Source organism: Neomonachus schauinslandi, chromosome 9, assembly GCF_002201575.2.
Source record: "Neomonachus schauinslandi chromosome 9, ASM220157v2, whole genome shotgun sequence".
Classification (NCBI taxonomy): Eukaryota; Metazoa; Chordata; class Mammalia; order Carnivora; family Phocidae; genus Neomonachus; species Neomonachus schauinslandi.
In genome coordinates this window covers 124,274,121-124,278,570 of record NC_058411.1, presented here as the reverse complement: position 1 = coordinate 124,278,570, position 4,450 = coordinate 124,274,121, and positions in this window count along the sequence as shown.

Below are 4,450 nucleotides of genomic sequence, written 5' to 3'. Positions count from 1 at the left end.
TTGACAAAAAAAAAAAAAAAAACCCGCCCGGCTCGCGCGGCCCCCGCCCCGCCCCGCCCCGCCCCGCCCCGCCCGCGCGGTCTGCGGCTGGGCTGCCCGGGCGGAGGGGGCGTGGGGCTGGGCTGGGCGCCGGCGGGGGCCCGAACCGCGGCGCCCTGCAGCCCGTTATCCGCCCGGGGACCACGCCCCCGTGGGTCCGCGCTCCGACTCCTGGCGGCGGCACCCAGCACCGGCCCCGCAATGTCCCTTCCCGGGGACCGTGCCCGCCAGGCGGCCCCATGCTGCAAGATGCACTGCTAACGTGAATCTGAAGAGGGATTTTTGAAGAAGGGGCTTCTTGGTCCCCGAACTCTGCGCGAGGCGCTCGTTCCCTCTGCTGAAACTGTCCTCAGATAAACCCCACTCCCCACGCCCTGCCCTCCAGCCAGGCTGACCTGACCGTCTTCCTTCTCCGCGTCTTCCCGATTCACACTGTACCTTTGTTCCCGCCGTTATGTGGGCAGGAGCGAGCGCATATAGAATAAACAGTTCAGGAGCCTTTTGAGACGTGCATGCTTGGAGAGTGAACCGTGAATTCACTTACCTTGTTCCCTGCCCCTAGTTTCTAAGTTAAAAAAAAAAAAAGCCGTATTTAATGTCCAAGCTCCTAACAGTGCTAGCATTTAATGGATGTTGGAGAAATGGTAGGTGATGTTAATACTGTGGATGGTAAACACTACTTTTATTTACATTCTTTGTGGGCAGATAGTCAGTTAGTACCCCTAACCTACCTGAATCTTTGTCAGTATTTTTACATAGCTCATCCATAAAAGTGCCGTGGATTTCTAAAGACAGGTTTTGAATGACGGATTCTCTAGGATGGAGTTATACATTTCCTCTTTAAAAAAAAAAACCACTCAGCTAAAGCTACAAAAGCTGAGAAAGTGTCCATACAACACATGTTTGTATAGAGTAAATATTAGTCTTGTTACTTAGTCGCCAATATGTTGGGGTTTTCTAATGAAACTCCTGGAGAGCAAAGTGTTTTCCTGGGCCTGACAGGTTCCCTTCATTTCACCAAATGAACCCAGGAATTAGGGACAGAAAGTAAGCATGCTTGGGGTAATCCTTTGGATCTTTCCTTGTTAATATGACCAAATGTTTGCAATATTACACAATTGAAAGTGGCAAGTTGTGGGAGATACAGATATGGTCTCTGCAATTGAATGGCGGTCACTGTTGTTTTATTCTTTGAATATTACCACATTCTTTGGCACTTATTATTTATGTCAAAAATAGTTCATTACCCACCTTCCCCACAGACTCCCTCCCTAAGAGGTGATTCACATCTAAAAATAAAATACTCATTATGCAGGGAACACAGGACTCCAGCAGTAGTCTTGGGAAAAATACAGAACATATAACCATGAATTATAGACTCAAAACCATCCAAAGGGGTTTTCAGTAAGACCATAAGCCACAAATACCAAGTCGTCACCAGATGCCCCAAATTCAGCAACAGCCCCATAATTCACAATGATTTCCATAAAGCACGAATCTGGCAAGACACAGATGTTCAATTTGGTGACATACCTAATGAGTTCAATATTTTCTAACCTGCTTTAAACATCTCTATATTTCATCTTCTAAACTGAAATCCGATGAAAAGTACACAAACGTGATGGGACTTAACGTTGTGAGAATGTGAAATGTTTTGTCCTCCTCAATTCCTTGGTTCCTAGTTGTCCCTGGGTCCCTAGATCAGTATCCTCACCTGCCTCATCGGCAGACTCAGTGGGAGGGTCTCGTTCATGATTTAGAGGATTCCCTATTCCCCGTAAAGCCTCAGCCTGAAGGTTTAGAACAGTCTGGACCAGGAGAATATGACATAGGTGAAGTCCTCCCAGGAAAAGCAGGGGAATGCCAGTCCGGGGGATGGTGGGTGGGGAGGAGAGCCGAGGTCCTGTAGAGGTCAGCCCCGGGGCCGCAAGAGCCTCCATACTGGGGCAGGGGCCATTTCCCAAATGCAGCCTGGGGAAGGGAGGGGACGCTGTAACACAGCGGGAAGCAGCCACTGAATGGTCAAGCTGAGGCAGTTCCCCTGGGGAGGGATCTAAAGGTGTCCGACCCATCCAGGGCCCCTGCTGAGGCCTGAATCAGGAGGCAGAGCTGTCCTAGGTGGGGATTTCATAGCCGGAGGCCAATGCCTGGAACCAAAGACTTCAGTGACAGCCAGAGGCCAAAGGGCCAAAGACGGTTAGTAAGTCCAGTATGGAGGCCTGCCTGTCTAGACATCAGCCCTATCGGCCCCCGCACAGCCATCACCAGCAAGGATCTAGAGAGGACGGCGTGCATCTGAGACTCCTGCCTCCCGATGCACCCTCCTCAAAACTGCCTCCAGACCAGGCAGCTCCGCACTCCCTGTCTCCTTCTCCCTAATTTATTTTTTATTTATTTTTTATTAATTTTATTTTATTATATTAGTCACCATACATTACATCATCAGTTTTTGATGTAGTGTTCCATGATTCATTGTTTGCATATAACACCCAGTGTCCCTAATTTATTTTTAAAGGTGAGAAGTCAGGTTGATCAGATTTCATAGGCATTTCACCTCAGTAAACTGAGGAAAGAATTATCTCTCAATTTCACGGCACTAGGAGCCCTCTCTCTTAAGTTAAGGGACTCATTGACCATTTTTTCTCTTTTAAAAAAGGGGTGGTGTTGGCTAAGTCGGTTTAACATCTGCCTTCCACTCAGGTCATGATCTCAGGGTCCTGGGATCGAGCCCCGCATCGGGCTCCCTGCTCGGCGGGGGGTCTGCTTCTCCCTCTGCTCCTCCCCCCACTGATGCTCTCGCTCTCTCTCAAATAAATAAATAAACTCTTTAAAAAGAAAAAAAAAAGGAGTGGTGTTAACCCCAATCGGAAAAAACGTAAGGGGAACCCCAAACTAGAAAGTTATTGAAGGATGAAGCCTTCTCACGGCACACAGCCCACCTGAGATGGGGACCAGTGCTGGGTCAGGTACAGAGTGGGGGTTCCAGCCTTCCTTCTACAGGAGGAAGTCCCACCGGGACAAGCTGTGCACCCACCCCCCCGCCAGGGTCTCAGTGTTCTGGTGTCCCAGTGGGTCTTTCCACGGATCACGTTTTAAGAGTCCCTTCTCAGTGATTGTAGACTGACATTTAGAAATTTGTTCAAAAAACGCCACATTGTCTCTAACTTCCTTTCTGCTTTCATGCAGGGTGATTCTCTATGACACGTAATTAAAATTCATCTCCACCTATGTTCCTGAATACTTTCTCACAAATTGCAACACTGTCCCCACATGCATTACATTTTTTTCTGTTGCTAATACATTGAACGCCTGTAACAGGTATAACATTTCATATAATTTGCAGCAATTTCTTGGAAACCCTTGGTAAATACCTCAATTGTTTGTTGGCAGCAAGCCTTGAGCAACTGACAGAGTTCCCTGTAAGGGCTTCTTTAAAGACGCAGCCCCTGGACTCCTGCCGCAGACGGGGGGGCCCCTGCAAAAAGCGGTAATCATTTTTTAAAACCTTTAGAAATACCTCTTTTGAGAAACAGCAAATGCAGCGGAGGGAGTTGTAATAATCCGTCTTTTCAGAAGGTTCTGTTCATTGCCTGTGAAGAAGAAAATCTATAATGACCATTTTACTAAGATTGCCACTTAACCTCTATTAACCCAATAAAACTTTGCTTTATTATTAATGCACTATTAAACGGGCATTTAAGGTCCTCATTAGCTAATTACTTTCTCTCAATATTTCCTTCTGTTTGCAGCATTTCCAGGCAGATGCAGGAAAGGGCAAGCGACTACCGCTTATGTTCTGGCTTCCAGACGGGAGTGGATCCGACACCGGTTTGTGCTAGAATGTTCTTCATGCTTCCTTGGTCTGCTTATCAGCTTTGTCCATTCTTTCCGTCAGATACTGAGTCATTATGTGTGTGTTTGAGAGACAGAAGAAATTCGGCATGGCTCTGGGTGCTGGCCGGATGGGATGTAATCTTACCAACTAGAAAACATAGCCTGACGCCAGCACAGACGCTATTGAGAAACTGCCTGAATGTTCTCTGGGAGATAACCTCCCTGCAGAGGCCGGGGACAGTTTGCTTGAGTCTAAGACTTAATCCTTGAATAGCAGACAAGTTTGCCTTTCCCATCCACTGCCAAGAAATGCCGTAAATCTTTAGAGCGGTACCGAGTTTCCACAGCTGGAAAGTTTGCACAAAGACAAAGCTTCCATTCCACAGGAGGGAGGGAGTGCCCCCCCCCACACACACACTATCAGAACCCAAGCACTGGTCACCTGGTCAGCAGCATCGCCACCTGAGGGCCACATACAGTGGTCAGGCCTGGGCGCCTTGTGGAAATGCTCCAGATCGACGTGCAGCTCGGACTCTCTCTGTTTTACTCATGGCCTAATGAAGCATAAAATTGCTTG